General features: G+C 35.6%; 1 long non-coding RNA gene across 1 annotated transcript; it reads left to right on the forward strand.

Moving 5' to 3' along the window:
- The first annotated feature begins 4,357 nt into the window (after positions 1–4,357).
- Positions 4,358–9,978, forward strand: LOC122138046. Its single transcript, XR_006155279.1, has 3 exons — positions 4,358–4,776; positions 9,659–9,723; positions 9,825–9,978. It is a non-coding gene; the product is annotated as an uncharacterized LOC122138046 (long non-coding RNA).
- Positions 9,979–10,356: the final 378 nt, after the last annotated feature.

Raw genomic sequence — 10,356 nt, forward strand, 5'->3', positions numbered from 1 at the left:
ATATATATTTATTTATTTATTTATTTATTAAAGCTTTTCTCTACCAGTAAGCAGATGTAAATTTGCCCAACAAAACACACAGTTTATTCATAATTCATTTGGGGGTTTGAACTGGCAGCATTTAGGTTAGCAACGTGACCGCTGGACCGCTGACCGTATGAATGCATTAATAAAATCCATGTAAAAATGTAGCTGGTCACCAGAGATGGTGAACACTCTCCATGTATTTCTAGAATAGCTTCCGCTGGCAGTGAAACGCTCTGAGCCGTAAGTCCTGCTGATGTACGGTATTGGGCAGCTGCAATCACAGTCTACTCAAGCTGGCACTGTTATTCTAATACAGCAGCGCTGCAGCACGTACCCCATACCTGCAATGTTTATTTCGGGTTCCTTTGACTCACACTGCGGCTTTTTCCTATTTCCTTGCTACAATTATTTGTGAAGATAAACTACACTCAGCATGGCCCATATTGGGTCTCCTGCAGGTTTTGGCACACCGGCTGCAGGACTGTTGTCTGATTGGCACAAGCATGCAAGTATTGTGAATTGTGAATAGATCCACAATGCATGCTCTACAATGCGCAAAAATATGGCTGCGTTTGTGAGATGTATTCATTCTGACCTGAGATGATACAAAACAATTCTCTGGCTTAATGGCGAGTGTTTATGAGTAATATTATATAAAAATGAGGAAAACCATACATAAAGTAGGCTTAGAGTCATAAGAATGCATTATGCTCTGTGGTTCTCCATTTAGTTTCCTTGAAATGACTGGAATATGGCCACCTAAAAATGATGAGGCACATAAATATTTCATGACGCTTCAGTCACAGAAGCTCAGCGCTAGATCTAGTCAAATGCTGCCGTCACAATCACTCTTTGATATTAAACCACTACCTCGTTCTTTCTGTAGCCTAAGGCTGTAAGAGCTTATAACAAAAAACACTTTTCTTATTACCCATATATAGATTTACATTATTAACAATTCGATTCTATATGTGCAAAATATTGTTATAAATGTACAACAATTACTTTGTCAAGAGTTTTCCTAGGCATGATCCATTGCAGGGCTCAAAAGTAATTTTTCTCTGGCCAGAAATAAACATAAATACATTTCAATTCCTTGTGAAAAACGAGTGCACTTAAGCATGTTTAGGGAGCACTTAAGTGTATACTTACGAATATACTTAAGTGCAATTTTTATATATTTTTTCCAACATTAATTGCATGTTAATTGCAGTTAAATACAAATGTACTATAGTGTAAATTTAGGTAACACTTTATTTTAACGTGTTTTTGTTACCCGTTACATGTGCTTACTATTATAATAACAACAATTTATGCATAATAACATGCAAGTAACCCTAAGCTGAACCCTAATCCTAACTCTAAACATATAGTAAGTACATGTAGTTAATTAATATTATTCAGTACTTAAATATATAATTACACTTCAACAAGGACACCTTAAAATAAAGTGTAACCTAAATTTATATTAAATGTGAAAAGCTGAAATTTAGAGGGCTTTTTGACCCACTCAAGTAGGACTTAAGTACATCTTCATACGTAATTGCTTATTATATCATTAAAATATGGTTAAAATGTAGTGTGGATTGTACTGACAAACATTTATAAACTACCATTAATGTCACTGAAACTTGTATGTCATGTATTTACTGTAAATATATTTGTAATTACACATTTGTCATGATGAAGTTGTAATTAAGTATATTAAGTTTAAAGTTTAAAGCATGACAAATGTTAATTAAAACAATTGTTTAAAATGTAGTTTAAAGTAAACTTTTGATTTGACATTATAAAGTGTTCTTTTTAAAAGTGTACTTAGGTGTGCAAGAACCATTTTTTTACAAATATACTTTTAAGATTTAAAATACTGTACAAGTGCACCTGCAATATGTGTGTGTGTGTGTGTGTGTGTGTGTGTGTGTGTTTTGTGTCAGGTGTGTGTGACACCAGGGTATTACAAGGAGAGGGTGCCTTATGTGTGTGTGTTTTTTTGTGTGTGTGTAGGGTGTGTAGGGTGTGTGTAGGTGTGTGTATAAAAACCATGTGTGTGTGTGTGTGTGTGTGTGTGTGTGTGTGTGTGTATAATTTATTAACTTATTTTATTTTTGTTCATTTGTGGTAATATTTGAGAATCACACACCTTATATCCCTCAATGTCAGCTATAAAATCATAAAAGCACTTTTTATTTTTTATGTTGGAATTTGGTGTATGATGAATAATATTTTTATATTATTTTAATGGATACTTTTTAAGACTCTCCCAAGATATTTAACAAATTCTCATTTATGTTAGCAAGCTATAGACTACATCACCTTTAAAACAACTGCAAAAATAATGTTGAATCTTGTTTTTGTTGTCCCTCTCTCATCAGGTCGACCGTACTGTTGAGTCCTGCTTGCCTTGCCCTAAATGTCGGGTGAGTCATGGATATGGATTAATAGCAACACTCTTCATTTACACCTTTAACACTCCCCCACTAAGAAAACGCTCTTCATGTGGCTCAAGAGGCAGTCGGCCGAGCGGTGACAGGCTGTGGTCATACTATCAGTCATCGCTGTCATGTGCCCTCAATCTGTCTGTGCAGCTGTAACAGTGACTCCTTAAATAACACGCTGACATCTACATGAACAACTCACGCATTTAATGAACCTTACACAGTCAACGGTAAACATTTTTGCATGCTTTTAATGCTTTTTTTCTCCTTTCAAATAGGTTAGATTTTGCTTTACATTTAAAATTATATTTGAATCATCTTTTGCTGTGCTTTAAAGAGGTACACCTATTTTGATGTGTTGACATACTAAAGCACATGTTAAAGGGGTCATATGACGCGATTTCAAGTTTTCCTTTCTCTTTGGAGTATTAAAGGCTCTTGCTTTATAAAGGAGGTCTGTAAAGTTGCAAAGACTAAAGTCTCAAATCCAAAGAGATATTCTTTATAAAGGTTAAGAGTCAACCACGCCCTCCTAAAATGGCTCGTTCTACATCACTGTGTATGAAGATTTGCATAACGCCGCCCCAAAAGCAAAACAACTTTGTTTGGCCCTCCAAAAGAGGACACGACTAGAAATCAGTGGTTAAGTTGTATTTACAACACTGTTCCAGAACAGTTCAACCCAAATATTCAGATGTGTGCAGCGCATTTTACAAAGGATGAGGACTGTTTCCTATGAGATTAGCCTACAATGCTGGTGTCTCTGTCTATAAAGTGGGGCAATTCCAAATTTGCAAGGACTTTTGCAGGTACGTTTTCATATTTAAAGAATTTTCCACTGATTATTCAAACGCGAGTTTTAAGCAGTGTAGAGTAGCACTTGTTGTTTGTCATTTCTCCGATCATTTTTTTATGTTTAAAAAGACAGTATTAGTCATTATAATAAGTAATTATGTCCCCACTGGATGCGACAAATGCCTTGTTTGTAATGGGTTTTATTGTTTTTGTCTTGAGAAGAAACAATAATGTACAGTATGTGAAAAATAATGTTTTTTAATCTGAAACTGCATAAGCACATTGCATTACACCAAATACACAAAATAATGTTCTTTTAGCAACGTCATATGACCCCTTTAATATTTTTAGAAGTACTAAATTGCAACTTCATTACAAATGTGTCCACTGATTCTTGGAGTATGGTTTATAAGAATATACTATTTTAGTCATTCTACTTAAAAGTTTGCGATTTCTTTATTAATAATTGTGAAAACAGTCAATACAGAGTGAAAACTGTTTCAAATGCTTGTTTTTTTTTTTTTTTTTTTTTTTTTGATGAGAATAAAATAGATTTCGGTTATCATAAATTACTGTGAGTGTCTGAAAACATAACATTTAGTTCACACTAAAGTATATTTGCTTGAAGTATATTATTTCCATAATAAATATGTTCTTTTTAGAAGTGTATTTATTTCGGTTTTAATTATTTTTTGTTGAAGTATATTATTTCCATAATAAATATGTTCTCTATCTATCTATACCTACTACCTAAACCCTCCTACCTACCTATCTATTATCTAATCATCTATCTATCTATCTATCTATCTATCTATCTATCTATCTATCTATCTATCTATCTATCTATTGTCTGTCTGTCTGTCTGTCTGTCTGTCTGTCTATCTATCTATCTATCTATCTATCTATCTACCTATCTATCTATCTATCTATCTATCTATCTATCTATCTATCTATCTATCTATCTACTCTATCTATCTATCTATCTATCTATCTATCATATGCCTATGGAGCCTCTCACTCTGGTTTGGATGAAGAGTCAAAAACCTCCTAGGGTTTGAAAGTGGTTTGTTTACCTGCGCTGAGATCAAGAGGCGAGATGAGGAATCTAAAAGGAACATGGCTGCAGGCGAGGAGCAGTCTTAAAACAGCCACTTCCAGCCAGTACACACAAATAAACCTGAACGCTGAACTTCAAGAGAACCTCGTAAAAAGAGAATTTTTGCAATTAAAGTCACAATGTGAGAATCCTTTATATTGACTTTAAAATCAAGCCAGTAATAGACAAAACCGTTAAAGTGACAGAGCCTGGAGCGACTGTGTGCTGCTTTACAATGAAATGGCTTGTTTTCTCATACTTTGCTGCTGACACAGTTGCCATATTAGAACAAAATAAATGGTTAGCGTCCTTGTTATTATCTCTCTTAAACCCAGTTGAACGGTCTGAACGCCTGCCATTGTTCAGTCTCTGTGATAAGGGGCATGTGATTCACCACTACGGCTCAGTAAATGAAGGCTGGAGGTAAGACCTTCCTTGCTGATTATTTTACTCCTATTTTTAACGATCAAGATGACCTCAAGATGTGCTAAGCTGTCATTGTTGGTCAATCTCAATGTCTGTCATTTCATTTCCAAATTAGTGGTGTTTGCCAACGCTAGTACTGCTTCTTAAACCTAGTGTGGCTTGTTTTAAACCTGCAAAAACATGGATGTGTAACCTGTTATTTTTTTTTACTTTTACTTTGCACGTGTTAAGAAATTTTACTTACTGTGGTTATTGTAAAGCATATTGGGTCAACGTTGTGCTTCATAAAAAAGTAGAAGAATTTGTAAGGCAGTTGTTCTTCAGCTGTGAATGATACTTTTTTTTTCTGTTAAGAAGAGTTAAATGTATTTATGATTAATTTGTTTGTTTTTGTTTGATTCATTTACGATTATTTATGATTTTAAAAAGTATTTGATTTAGCATTAAAAATCCTCATACTTCTCTTTTGACAAACAACAGCCAACTTTTTTTTTCAACATTAATTTGGAATTTCAGTACTACTTTTGCAATAATTAGGATTAACTCTGAATTCATTAAATTAATCAGATAAAGTGCTTTGAAAAATAAGCTAAAAAAAATTAAAAAAAAATTTCCCAAAAATTCCAATTTCACTCACAATTTCTACCTGATAAAATATTACATGCTTAGAAAACATACATTTGGATATTATCCAGCTACTTTTTGTGAAAATTTGGTATTTACATTTAAAATAATTTAAAGTCGCCTTTTTGCATTAACATTTACATTACAGTTTTTCTCAGTTGCTTTGGTGCATTTCTCAAATCAGAAATAAAATTCTCAAAACTACTTGTACAACCTCCACATCATCTAGTCATTATACACATCATAAACCAGTTTCTCATTCTTTTTTGCGAACAATCATGCAATTGATTATGCACATTTGTCTGCTGTTTCCTACATTATCAGTTGCTAATGTAGGTTGCTCAAAAGTATTATATAGTTTTCTTTGCAATAGTCATTACCCCTCTCAAACATAGTTTTTAGTTCATGTATAAGTCATTAAAGGCTAAAGGTTCATCTAGGTTGTCAAACTGTCGAGCACATTTTTTTTTTTTTTTTTACAATGATTATTAGACTTGTTTTGTAAATTTAGCATGAATTGTGCAAGTGAATCTTGACTAATGAAGAGAATGTAGATCAGCCAATGATAAACCATTTCTCTGAAATAGCTCAAATATCTCATGAATCTTCAGTTGGAAAGCATATACTGCATAGACAACACAACAAAAGCGTCTGTACAAATTCTGACAGTGGACTTATTTTTATTTTCATCTTGTTGCCCATATTTTCTTTTTGCTTTTCTATATCACAATGACAGTGTAAAGGTTTTTTTTTACACTAGTAAAAGTGTAACTGGGAATTCTACTTATTTTGAACTTTCAATCAATATCCCACATACAGTAATGTGTAAATTTGTACTTTTGAAATGGATATATGGCATACAAAAGAATATGGCATACTGTTCAGTACAAGTAACTACGTTTCATCCAAAATGCTGCCATAGTTTACATCAGAACATCCCTCCAGAGTACACCTGTTTATTGACAACATATTTCTATGCGTACACAATGACACAAGGACTTTGTCAATCTGATGGCACTGACATGTTCATGACACAGATATTTATTTTTGAGAGATGAACTAAGGATTTTGAGCAAGAGACTGGCTTTTTATTTTTCCATACTCCATGGTGTTTTGCTATTTGTACGAGTTGTTTTGAGAAATGCACTTACTGTTTTGCAAATGTCAAGGATGATTCGAGAAATGTACCAAAGCGACTGAGAAAAACTGTAAATGTTAAAAGGTCTTCAATTAGAGAAGAAAGACTCATATTCATAAAGTCATGGAATTAAAATATTGCATGCACTGCAAAAGAAGAAAGAAGAAAAAAAAAAGTATCGTCCTTAGTATTTTTGTCACGTTTTCCAATACAAATATCCTTAAATCAAGATACATTTACTTGAGAAGCAAAATGAGGATATGAAGTCTTGTTTTCTGAGAAATTGAACAAAATTAAGTGAGTTTATGTTTAATGTACAAGAACAAATATCTGTCAGTGAAATATGAAAACTTGTTTTCACCTAAATTAAGTTGATTTTTCTGTGCCCACTGGCATTTTTATTTTGAGTTTTAATCATTAACTCACTTCATTTTGATATCACAGAAAACAAGACTATCTTTACCTTCATAAAACCTCCAGAAACTGCAGAAAAGCATTGTGGCTAAAATATAGCTATAAGTTCCTACAGTCGGTTCATTTTGACTGCAAACAGGCATTTTTTGACCCCTTGAACTCATCGAATGAAGTCCATTTTTGTTTAAAAAATATAAAATAAAATTAAATAAAAGAAAGAAAAGAAAGCAAGAAAGAAAGAAAAATCATTTATTAAAAAATGGCAAAAAATAAAATAAAAAAGTATAAAAAAAAGAAAGAAAAAGAAAAGAAATTAGACAAAAATAACCAACAATATTTGAATTTAGTCCATACAGTTTGAGGGAAATTGACTTTCTAAACACTTGAAGGTGTTTACAGGCTACTTTTTTATAGCCCTGTATGAGAAAGAGAGAGAGACAAAAAGCAAAAACAAGCTTCGAAAGTGTTCACACATACTGTAACTGGCATAATAGCGAGAAGTGTGTAAAATTTGTGAGCACCATTTGTGATATTTGGCAATGGAAAAAGGAGGGTGGCGATACAACAGCAAATCGAGTCAAATTTCTCAAAAATGGGACAATAAAGTATATTCTATTCTACTCTACCTGCTGGTAAATGCCCAGCTGCAATGAAAATCCATGATATCCAATCCAGATTGAAATCCAGTCTCCACTGATAAACACAAACATACACCAACATGAGCATGTGAACGGAGCCAAATATATAGCTTATCTTCAAACAGGAACACCACAGTGTAAGTACATGGTGGAAAAGTAACAGGATGATGAAACAATCCTGGGAAATTTGATTTGCTTTTAATAACCCAGCCACCATGTGCCCGGCTCGAGGGAGAGAAAGGGGCCAGAATGATCTTATGGAGGCTGGCAGCATCTGCAGTCAATAATTTAAAAATGGCAGGGAGCAAAAGAGATGCTACTCTGTGATCAGCGCTGTTCTTAGGGGGCACATCCATAACCCGACACGCAAACACACACGCACACACACGTCTACGCCACTGCTGAGTCGTCTGATGGGGAACGAGCTAAAGTGAGGACCTTGGTTACATCACAGGCATTCAATATGTCAGATTATGGAAAGCCGATGAGGCCAAAAGTCTTTAAACGAAAGGCATGAAATTTGACTGTGTCAACACAAACTGTTCATCCACATTAACACAGCAATTCCTCAAATGTTTCTTTTGTATGTGTAGACAAGCACATTCTGGCCATGTTAAGGCATCATTTTTTGGCACATCGCTGTAGTATGTGTTAAGACGCACATTTTTTACCGCATTAAGATGACGAATTTGAACATGTCTCTAAACACACACACATTCTGGCCATGTTCGAATGAGTAATACTTTTTAAAGCATATTTACCTCTCTGGGGTTTTTTTTGTTTGTTTGTTTTTTTGCCAAGGGCCATCACGCAGGGACAGCGAGCAGCCAGTGGCCCATTGCTTTGTCTGTATTGACAGCGTAAACCACCCAATAACAACATGCTATAGACAGTGTGATGAAATATTTTGCTCCGCCTATATAAAGACGCTTCACCCCTCCCCACTTCATCCATCAAAGAGATGGTCTCAAAAAACTCCACCCCTGTAAATACGTGGAAATATTATGAAGCCTGTAAACAGGCCGTTAACAGAGGCCAGAGACGGGACACGATAAAGAGTAGGTATGTAACGATGCACCACGAACCGATTGAAAACAGATGTGGCTATTCAAATCAGATGAGATGAAAAACAAATCGCGATACAGTTGGGGGTAGGAGTTTATATGAATGTATCTCTGAGGGAAACTAACTGTCTTTAGAAAAGTTTAAAAGGCATTTTCTTCTTATCTTGCCGCTGAACGATGCATATTAAACTAATTGTTCATAAGTGTAGCTCTGCTTTGTTTACAGCTGTAACCCAGGAAACGCTGTATTGCCTGTTCCATAAGCACCACCTGCTGGCAGAGAGTGAATTTACATTTTTAGCATAATTTTAAAGGCCAGTTCGGTCTGTAGTAGAACAGATAAACAGCTTGTTCATGCACTCTTTCATTCTTTCTTGTCTCTTGCTTAAATAAATAATAAAAAATCAGCAATTGGTATCAGAATCAGCCCATTTGCTGACAATCAGAATTGTCCATGAAAGATCATGATCAGTGAATCTCTAGTTTTTGTAGATAGACTGACTATTAACAGCAAGTCAGGAGTGAGCGAGTACACGTGTCCACTATCACAGTAGGTACACACACAGTGTTAGTGTGTACCTGGTATTCCATATTTTATGGGGTCCAAATTTGTGTGTGTGAGTGTTTATTTTAAACAAGGCTATATACGGGTGCTGTCCAACTGGACCAATTCTGAACATAGTGGTAGGCCGCTTGGACCAAAAAATGCCAGGGTGGATTTTTTGTCCCAGTCCAGCCCTGCACACAACGTACTGATGCATTATAAATATATGTGCATACCAGTGTACCATTACAACATTTTTCATGCATAAACATGATGTTTGGTGTTTGTATACTTATAATCCAGTATACATATAATGCAAATATAGTCTCAAATACAGCAATTTCTTTGAATGTTGTGCATTTTGTCATGTTAACATGGACAAACAGTGTGTGTTAATGCAGTCAAAGTTCAGATATCTCATTTAAAGACTTTTGGCCCTGTCTTCCTTCCATATCAGATGAGCCACTGACATGAATACCCTGCCCTTGACTGAGCCGGGATGCGATCTCACGACTGCATGTGGTAAATCAAATCCAACTATTTATGACTCCTCTCACAGATACCGACCGAGTCAGTAACTGATCGGTCCGAATCTCTCACCGCGTGCCTTTTCATTTGCACAGAAAGCGCTCACTGGCACGGTGCCCGTCAGATCGAGACGTCAGAGCCGCACACACTCACGCTGGCACGGGTCCCATCGCTGCGTCCGCCCATGCGAGGCCACCGGGCTGTGACGTTACAGAGGGATAATTTTGGGATGACGCATGCCGGTTCTCTGCGTGGAATCATTTTGGCTGCATGGGTGAGATTCCTTCCGTCCATTGTACTCCCCTGAAATGGAAGTTATTTCGGGAAGAGCATGTGCTATATAAGGCGACCGCAACTACTGGAGAGAGAGACACCACTGGGGTAAAAGAGAACACTTTCCATTTTCTCAGAGCGTCTGTCTGCCCCTGCTGATTTGGAAGAGAGAAAAGGGTGTCTAAGAGTGGAAGAGGTGGTTATGGTAACTCACAGTGAGACTTCTGGCTGTAAAGCAAAGCTAATTATAACAGTACAAGACTGGCAATACAGGCTATAAACAGTATTTTATGTGTGCCTAAAATAAAGCACCAGGGCAAAAAAGAGAACAAGCGTTTTAAAGAAACCAAAAAT

Source organism: Cyprinus carpio, chromosome B7 (genome assembly GCF_018340385.1).
Source record: "Cyprinus carpio isolate SPL01 chromosome B7, ASM1834038v1, whole genome shotgun sequence".
Lineage (NCBI taxonomy): Eukaryota > Metazoa > Chordata > Actinopteri > Cypriniformes > Cyprinidae > Cyprinus > Cyprinus carpio.